The sequence below is a fragment of the Lepisma saccharinum genome, chromosome 3 (assembly GCF_977018435.1).
Source record: "Lepisma saccharinum chromosome 3, izLepSacc3.1, whole genome shotgun sequence".
NCBI lineage: Eukaryota > Metazoa > Arthropoda > Insecta > Zygentoma > Lepismatidae > Lepisma > Lepisma saccharinum.
The window spans coordinates 118010226-118021187 of record NC_139231.1 but is presented as its reverse complement, the minus strand read 5'-3'; positions in this window follow the sequence as shown (position 1 = coordinate 118021187).

The window sequence follows — 10962 nt, the reverse complement described above, 5'->3', positions numbered from 1 at the left end:
TTATTGTTCACAATTGTTGAGAGCTGTGACAAAGTTACACAAACCTCATTCACTTCTAATTTGTACTAAAGCTAAATTTATGCAATAGCCTATTAGGGGCTTTTCATTGGATGTTCCATACTTAGTGCGAGTGCATTATTTCAAATACTTCCCCAGTTGTTTTCATGATGCTGGATCAACACTGTGGATCAAACTTGGGACCACGTGCACTATTTCTGAAAGTGTTAGCCATTTGGTTATACAGGATGCCCTTAATTTGTACTGAAACCTATTTTGGGCATTTATATAAACTTGGCAATACAGTCGAGACTGCTTTGTACATAACTCAGTTCTGTGTAATTGTTTTATTCGTAAATTACTGTCTTGGCAAAATATAATTTAAAAATGTGTTAATTAAACCTTATTTGTACGTAATGCATTTATACGTAATTCTGTGTTACACGTACGGATTTTCCTAAAATACAGTTGATTTGTATGTAACCAAGCTACAACAATGTCCAGAAATATACATTGTTGTTACAAAAACACAAAACAGGATAGGCGGACATGGCGGTATTCAGTCTTGAGTTGCGAGAAAGAAGAGTGCACCGTGCCAGTGTCACAGGGAAGGCAAGGAGAGGTGGCATGAAATCAGAGGAGAAAGATATGCTGCAGTTGTTCATAACACGAAACCAATTTTTTATTTTGTACGTAATCACGATACAAAAGCACACACGTTAAAAAGATGCCGATATCTGAGGTTTGCTGTGTTCCATAATAAAAACAGAACAGCGGTTCCTTCAGTGAAAGTTTTCAGTTGCTACTGGTCGGCAATGGAGAACCGAAAGAGGAAAAGTTTTACATGCTTGACCAGAAAGTAAAATTTATATGGGAAGTGGACGCTAATCAAAATAAAACTATTAAAGTGGCAAATGTAATGTACTTAAGAATTAAATTTTTAATTCGTTAATTTACCACTTTGACAGAAATAACCTGTATTATACTGTATGTTGTAACTCAAAATAGATGCAATTACAGTATTTTAATAATGACATGACAAGTTATCCAAATCTGATTTGCGAATAATTCTGAGTTATACATTTTATTTTCTCTTTACCTTGACACGCGTAAAAATCAGATTAAACTATTCTCATAGTTGATACCTGCAGCAGCACAAAAGTGCAATATAAACTTCGGAAAAGAACTTAACCATAGTGATGCTAAACTTTGCATCATTGTTGCAATATGTTTGTCATCTTAGATCCTATCCCATTCCACAGTTATCAATGTATTCCAACTTACACCATCTTGTCCTGTCAAGAGGACACCGTTCTTGTTTTATTTTCACTACAGCTTACGCACAGTATCAATTTAGGGAAAAAAAATATTTGCTGTGGCCAGTGTAGATAAAATTGAATTATGAGGCCCAAGTGAAAGAAAATTAGGTCTTTTTGGAATGATAATCATTCCTATTGGTAATGTTTTCATACCCTACCAATCATGCACTTTTCAATCAGCGTATTTCACTTCCTTTACCACATCATTTTTACCCTTCTTTCCAAACTTTCACTCTTCACATTCCTTCTTAAACTTGCACCAAAGAATAGATTAGCATTGATTTTTTAACACTTAATTTTCACTAACTTTTCCACTTCATCTTCATTGCCTTTACTTTCATTTTTTTTTTCACTTTAACACTCAAATTTTCTATACCACATGATAAGACACTAATTCACACATGCTTTCATCTGCAGTGGAATGCAAACTGAAATAATTGTGCTGGATGGATACTTGGCTGAATGATATTCCACATCTTGTCACACTTTGACAACTTTTCTCCTGAGATTTCAGCCAGTGAGAAAATTGGGGAGCTATGGATGAGTAACATAACCCTGTCGTGGAAAACCTACAACAACAACTGGGAGTTCGTTGCACTGACCACCATCACCCTATAACTAGTTTGATGATTGTCCACCTCTGCCAAGGCATGTGGGAGTGTGGCCAGCAGTCTGTAGGTAGGTCCTGGCTCTCAAGGCCTGTTGCAACTAGGGTTATTAAAATTTTTGGAGAACACATGCTCCCTTCATCAGACATTTATTTTTGGTTTGAATAATGTTACAGTTTTAACAATGGGAAAAATTTTACCAAAACAAAATGAACCAGTTATACAGTGAATAACATTACTAGAGCCCGGAAGTTCAGGCATTTATTTTCGTTAAAATAGGCAGGCAAAAAGGCATTTATAATGTGGAAAATAGGAACTAAAAATGAAAAAAAAAAGGCAAAATAAAGCAAAGGAAGGCACATTTGGAAGTCATTTCAATTTTCTCTGTCTTGATTACACATAACTACAAGCTGTATTTTTAAGTTCTCAACATTCATTGATAGTCGTCTGTCAGAGAGAATGTTTTTCATAATAGAAAATGATCTTTCTACTTCGACAGAAGTTATTGTAGCATACATAAAACAAGTTAATGTAGCTGGACTCATTTTGGTAACAGCATTTTCACCTTTTAGAATATCACAAATTGTTTTCAATTGTTTCAAATCCTTATTTGCACTCACTACACGTTTGCACTTTTCCGCAACAGCTGACCCCTTTTCTCCTGGCGCTTCCATCATCTGCTGCATAGATTCCTCGAAGATTTTCATGGATGCTACAAGTCTCTCACCTCTTTTTTCTAGCTTTGTAATTGTCTCTGGCAATGCACCATAATGTGCAAAAATAAACGACAGTTCATTCTTCAGTTCTGAATAGCACAGGAGTTTTTCACTTCACGAATTGAAGCCGCTTCATTTTCTGGAAGAGCATCGATCACCTCACTGATTTTTTTTTAAGGTTGTTAGCATAATATATAGCTGCTGATATCCAGGTTCCCCATCTTGTCAAGACTGGTTGCGGAGGTAAACTAAGCTCGAAATATCTTCTTTGTGTTCGAAATCAACCTCTCCACTTCAGCAGTCAATCATGCACAAGGAAATGTTAACCGAAAGGCAATATCCTAACTGAGTATGAAATACTTTTTTCTCACACTTTTCTCCTTCAGAAATGTTGAAACATGTGTGAGTTCAATATTACTTAAATAAAGCGAAAATTATTCACATAATAAACGGAAGAAAAATAAATGCCAACATATTTTTTTAAAAAGTGGTCAAATTTCATTGAAAAAGGCAAAAAAAGGCATTATAATTAAAAATAGGCAGTTGGGTCCCAAATAGGCAAAATAGGCAAAATGAAAAGGCTTCTAAAACATTCGAAACAACATAAAAACGTATATCCGGAAAAATTTTATCAATATATGCATTAGATAAAAAGAGGCATTTTGCCAAACTTCCGGGCTCTAAACATTACATTGTTGTAACCTAACAACTCAGTTGTGAAACAATGTTTTTTTTTAAAAAATTCTTGTATAATTATGTTATCAAATTTTTACTTGTGAATCCAAAATGTCATTAGCTATTCAAAAACCATCATTTTTTCTAAAAAGTTTGATAATATCTTCTGATGGATTAAATTACCCCACTCCTGAGAAAGAGAACTCCTAGGAAGTATTTTGCCATTCTCGTTATTTATTTTCTTCCAGTGTTCTGCAATGGATAGAGGCACATAATTTTGGTAAATAAAAAAGCAAAATTTCAGTACAAAAACGTATTCAATTTCGGGTTCAAAAGCGGTAAATAAAATAAAAATTCTGTGTTATAGCGGTGAAAAATTGGATCAAAAGTTGAATAAAAAAAGACATTTTGGTTTGAAAGTTGTGAATATATTCCTAAATTTGATTTAAAAACTATACTTATTACACAAAATTAACATTTCACTTCTAAAAGCACATTTATGTAGTTACAGAGTATTAAGTTTATTTTTGTGTAAAGGAGTCCATTTTTGCTTCTACAATATTAACAGCAGAATTAATCCTTTTTCCGTGAATTGCATAACACACAGGATAATTCAGACCTCTGTTGGTATCGAGTTTGTAAATAAACCCTAAATTTCATGTTTAAGAGTTTATTTTGTATTTTGCAGTTCATTTCGCATTATTTCGTGACAAAACATGGTAGCAAAATGCATCTCTCATCTTTCAAAAACATGAAAAATTAACACTACAATGTGTTTTTTGACATTTTGTGTTTTCGTCAAAAACAAAATATGCATGCCCCTAGCAATGGAGTTCTCTTTCTCATAAGTGGGGTAAGCTACCACCTTTGAAATTTAGTCCAACTGAAGGGATTTTCAATATTTGTAGAAAATAATTTGAAATACGTGATGACATTTGGGATCCATAATTAAAATTTGATAAGATCTCATTAAAGTAATTTTAAAAAAAGAAACATTGCTTGTTTCCTAGTTGACTTGTTACGTTACAACAGTAACATTTATGATGCACACATATTAGATGAAAGGACCAGTGTGTGTTCAACTCAAAATAAGCTGAAACCCCTATCTACTCAATCTTAAAATACATGTTGCTGAAGTAGCAGTAAATTCTGAGATGCTAAATTATGATAGAAACTTTGATAACTGCTTTACACCCTGCTGACCTTGGAAGTATGACACTCGATTGAGAGGAAGCATATCTGATTGTTCCAATAGGTGAATAAGATACATTTCTAAATATTTGTAACCGATCAGAATCTTAATATACGAGTGTCGCAGCACAATAAGCTTAAATATTTGAACAGTGTTGAATCTATTCTGTATATAAGTTTGTATTTGCGTAATCTCAGCCAAGCTGCAAACCAATTGTACACTGACAAATTATAAAGAAAAGATTACATACACTTGTTTAACAAAACTTGTGAGTGTTAATAAAGACATTCTGTTTAATCATCTTTATTAAAAACAGTTCGTAATGTATCTGAAGTATGTAGTCACAATTCTTCAAGTAAGATGATTATCATCATTCTTAATATAAAACGTGGTAGACCTTCAATTATTTAGAGCTCATTATTCACTTGCATCAAATTTAATTGTGTTAAATATACTAGTTACCCAATAAATAGGTTACCAAAGATCAACAATCTTGCATATTCAAATGTTAAACATCATCTGTGCACATGGATGATTAAGGATTATACTTACCTGTATTCATTCAAAGCTTGTGATCTATGCTTCATTTGCATCCACTAATGCACTTCATGCAAGAGAAGGAATTCAAAACTATAGCAGCACATCACACTTGAACTGAGAACACATCAGCTTCTATTTTACTTATAAATATCTTTTTGTACTGTGAATCTTTGCTTTCTACAATAATTCCCGAGTTTGTGTATAAATAAGGAGCCAACAAAAATATCAATGTTCTGTTCTTTCCATTTTGTTCCTGTAGTCCCCTACAGTGTTACCAGATCCTTTCAGATCATCACAAATATATATAATAATAATACTGATGTTCAGTTCTTTTAAATGTGAAATATGAAGGTTTTAACATTTTTGAAAAACAGTAGTATGGAACATCAAAGTCAAGCACACAATTTGTAACCTGAGTTGCAACTATTTCATTAGTTATGTGAATATTCCTATTTCATGTGAACGATAACAGTGGACACACTTATATGCTGTGGAATGATTATGGGTGCACCTGAATACATGTATCTTACTTCATTTACTTGACATTTTCTAATAGAATATTTCATAAATTTTCAATACCTTTACATTATTTCCCGAAACAATATAAATAGCAAGGTTATTAGAAGTATAGGTTGGGCCAATCCGTTGTTTACTCGTAATGACGAAACGACGGTAAGAGGTGAATTTATCCATGAAATGAATTCCAAATCTACGCGCTAGTGTTGCACTATGCAGATAGGAAACCATGCCAGAAACTGAACACACGAAATCGAGTACACAAATGAGCATTTCCACCCATTTACATTTTGTGGCTTCAGACAAATAGAAAATAAATATAGATAGGTACTTATTGTTATGCGGGACAGAATATTTTTGATCGGAACGGGAATTTTTTTTTAAATCCCGACATTCGGGACGGGAAATATTCGCAATTTCTCGACTAGTCGGGAAATCTCAAATTCTCATTTTCACCTTAAGTGATTTTCTTTGCATTTCTGGAATGAAAAAGAACAATTTCAGATAAGTTACAGACACTTGCAATGTAGAAAACGTCAAGAATTAATACCGTTTTAAAATGACCGTTCGGTATTTCCCGACTGCTCGGGATCCAGAAATTTAGGGAAGTCATTTGCTGAAGTCGTGATAGGGACGGAATTTTTCTTTCCTATCCCGGTCCCGACTTTCCGAGATACCGCACACCACTTGTTATTATTATTTTAGTTCAGCACAAGATACATCTTCCAAGTACGTTGAACATAATATATACGTTATATACGTTTTTCAAAAGGATTCTTGGGGTGTAAGGGGTGACCTTTCACGTAGTACACCCAAATGTCAACCTCACTTCCACGTTAGTACACCCTGGACTGAAGACTAACGAGGCTCTGGCGACTGGCCACATGGCCAGTATAATTTTGTTTGTATTGTCCTTTTTTTGTCTGTGTGTGTGCTGAGTACCCGGTTAGAGCCTCAGCTTTTAACAGAAGTCAGAACATTTTAAAATTTTTAATGCAACGTTAGAGTTGTTATATGTAATGGTAAGGGGCTGGCCCCCGTATAATGTGAAGGGAGCAAAATAGCCTAAGTGCTGACGCTCCCAAAATTTTAAATCGTAAATTGTACGTAAAAGGATTCTTCGGTCACCGAGCTTTGGATTCGTGTGGAAACGCTAACGTGAATCATGCTAATGCTAGAATCTGCAGTGCGCATTTCTGCCCAGAAGATTATGTACGTAATCTGAAAAGTCAACTTTTAGGTTTACATCGAAGAAAGATCCTTAAGCAACATACCTTCGACTCCTTATTATGAGCAGGAATGTAGGGAGTATAATCCTGGTAGATACTTCGCCTACCATTTCTTTGCCATTGGTGTACAATTCTCTCTCGCTTTTTCCCTACATATTCACATAAAGCAATAAAAATACAAACTGCTATCTTTTCATTCCATTTTGGTTATTTATTAAACGGTACGTGTTTGTATTTATATTTGATAAATTTGCTTTGCTCTTCCGGCCATTTAAGTCAATTGAGATTATGAAGAAGTGATAAAATAGATGAATGGCCAATCACAGTTCCCCTTACTTACAAGAGCGACCACAAGAAAAAGAACCTTCCTCCTCTTCCATTCAACTCTGACTATAAGAGAGCATGCTCCACTGTCCCCCTCCCCTCCACACTGGAGTACGGTGCACAGGAGTCGCGAGTCTACGCAGGTTTCTTTGCTTGTGGTTCCACTATAATAGTAATATAAAATTGTACACTCACCTCACTTAGTTCTCCGGCAGTTTGTTTCTTTATACATCATATTTGGAGAAGATACAATTCAGTCTATAGTTCTACGTACACTGTATATAACACACCTTATTACTGACTTCCTTGACCCTGGATGTACAGGGTCAAGGAAAAGAAAGAGATGAGCATAATTTTCTCTTCGGAGAAGATGTTGAACCTAAACCAAAAAGAACACAAATAACGAACTCGTCAATGTAAATTGATGAGATTAGTAAATCATTTGATGAAGTGAACTAATTCTGAGTGGACTAATCGCAAAGGACATAATCAGCTCAGATCCTATTACTTCTTCATGGTATGTGACGTAAAGTTCCCGCCCAACCGTTTGACGCCGTTAGTGGTTATCGCATCTCCTTTTCCATAGCCTGTAGTACACATCCTCATGTAGACATTGTTCTTGTTCTGGTGTTTAATATCTCCATACTGCAACACTGTCGTTTTGTCATTTCACGTGACTTCACATTGAAGTGATGCATTCACTTGGCCGGTCACACGTCATCGCACGCAAAAACTTCAACCGTTACCATGGTTTTGGGCCAGGGCTGATAAATAGTCAGATTGAATTTATCTATGTATATGACAGAAAAGATATGCATAATTTCTAATTTCAACCTCGCATTAAAAAAAAAAAGTCACGGCAGCCATATTTGCCACGATGTAGTATAATTATACAGATTAGATTAAAAATAAGATAATGCATGTACTGTGGCTTTTGAAAGATGCAAATTGGGATTTTTTTACTTGAAATGTAATTAGAAAATTTATGAATTATTTGTTCCTATTAAAATATTATTTTAATGCCTGCAAGAGATTGTGTTGACTGTCATAGATTATTGACAAGATTCATTGTATAATTGCTTTTTTTGTTGTTAAATTTATCTCATTCTTATAACTAACATTAAACTAAAAATAAATGTCTGGTAAAGGCAGCATGTGTTTTGAAACATTGCATCAAAAAATGTGTTTAAATGCTTGTAATAACCGTAAACTACGAGGGATGATCGGGAAAAAAGGTTACCAAGCATATAACTTTTGTTTTATTCACTGTAACGTAATGAAAATTTATGTGTAAATGAATAACATGTTTGTATTGTTGCGGGTTTGAGTACTTCGGATTCTGACCATGTATACCCGAGAAGCGGACATTTAAATGGTGACTCGTCTAGAAAATTGGTCAAGAGTAGAAGTGAGGGCAGTGGTGCGGTTCCTGTGGACCAAAAACACTACACCTGCTGACATTCATAGGCAGATTGTGGAGGTGTATGGGGAGGGGACAATTTCAAGGCAACATGTAGCGAAGTGGTGTCGTGCCTTCAAATAAGGACGGACCAGTAATGTTAATGACAATCCTCGACACATCGGTAGACCCAGTACCTCAGCCACTGACGTGAACTGTGCTCTTGTGGATGAGTGTATTTGTGAGGACAGAAGAAGAATATTACGCTCAATATCAGCTGAGCTGGGACTACCATTTGGTTGGCTGGCCACCTTTATCTGACATGTGATGATGTCAAAATAGCTGCCTCATGGTGGCTACGAGAACTTGACGCGGATTTCTGTGTAACCTGTATGGAAAACCTTATCTACAGTTGTGACAAGTGCTTGAACAAAAAAGGTGATTACATCGAGGACTAGTGTTGAGTGCCCTCCATCATCAGGTGTGTTGATCTTCCAGCTATGTCTAACACATACGTCATAATAGGCTCTGTAACCTTTTTTTCGATCATCCCTCGTACAAGAGGCATAATTTTATAATGCAAGCAAAATGCACATAGAAGAAAAAACATTTTGTTTTATTTTCTTATGTTTCAAATTCCTGGGCATAGGGGCCGACTCCATGGGGCTTGGGGGGGGGGGGGGCTGGCTATGGCCAGAGACAGCAAAACACATGAATTATTACTACATACTAAGTATGTAATTATGAGTATTGTTAAAATTTTTACTGAAAAGAGTTTCAAAAGACTATGTGCATGAACTAGGGTAGTGGATGGGATGTTCGGGCTACAAATGGTTCTCTCATAACATTCAGAACGAAATCATTAATATCTTAGGGAGATCTGTTTTGTGCTCCATGGTAGCAGATTTTAAAAGTCTGGAATATTTTGCTATTATGGTTGACAAAACTTGTGACATATTCATCCGTGGACAATTAATATTCTGCATTTCGAACTGTGAATAAAAATTTTGATATTTTTGAGGAATTCATGGGCTTCTATGAGATTCTGAACACTGAGGCCAAAACTTAAAAAAGGGAGAGAGTGAGTCATTAATTAATTTATTTCAGTGATCAGAGCCCCCCAATTATTTTGACAAATAGGCGCCCCTCTTCCTGGGTAACCAGAGGAAGAATTTGGAAATGGATTAGAAACACCGAAAGGAATTACGGAACAGCAAACCCTCCCAAGTACACTTATTTTATTTTCTTATATCAGAATCTTTGTTTTATTTGTGACAACACATGTTGGCGTGGAGCAGACAGTAACACAGACTCATTGTAAGATTAACTGGAAACCAGCAGTGCTTACCATGGATACATATTGCAAATGACAATATTAATAGAAGGTGGTAGCATACTTAGCTGTTTATAATGAAAAAGAATCATACAGATAAATGTATATCTAGTATTGCTAGAGCCAGTTGTAATATCTGTAGCGACTGCAATTTGGAAGTCTTATTTACTAATGGTTTAGTCCAATGTGACAAGCATGCAATCCATTAGCAGCATCCATGTTAACTTGTACTGAGAATTTTGGAAAGCAATCTGTCAATGTGAAGATGCAAATTGCTTTGTATTAATTCTTATTCACAGGTAAAGAGATGTATGTGTTGCATGTAGTACTTCATTCTTTTTTGTTTTTTTTTTACAAGGGTAATCGGCACTGTAATGATACTGGCAGATAAATGTTGGTTTATCTGTAAAATTGCATATAATTTACAAATCCAATTTCCATAAATAATGTGTAATTTTGTCATTGCTCCATGTGAACATGAAGGCAATGAATTCATTTTTTTTTTTGAAGACAAGACCAGTTAAAGAGTCAACCTCTACATTCACAAATGTATGGTGCAATAAATTACAGGCTGTTACAGACAGGGGTGCCCATCCCCCCCAAATCATATCGTAATCCCCATAAATTACTTAATTACGACAGCATGTTTACCGAAAGTAACATTTTTCTTAGCTTTACTGAATACTATACTTGATCTGTCCCTCCTCCCTAAACAGGGGTGCCCATTACTCAAGATCGCCACTAAAATCGTATTTAACACAAATTCATACACAACTTAAGATAAAGATAGAAAATTCAACCTGGCAAACCAAATAACATGTTCCAGCCATATGACCGATTCCATTGCTGTTTCACGAGACATTACAGAACCATAGCTAGAAATTGTTAAGCTCAGAGCAATAATATAATACAGTTCCTCTTTCAAAGAACTCCCCCCTCCCATTTTTGGGGGGATAAATATAATTATTTTAGTAACCCATAATTATGTGGATTTTATCTTCAGCGCAAATTTAACTTGTTAAAGTAAAATTTTCCTGTGACAAGAAATTAGATATGTAGATCCGATATATTTTTGTTCCAGATGATGCACCTGCTTTAAATTAAGCAATATTTC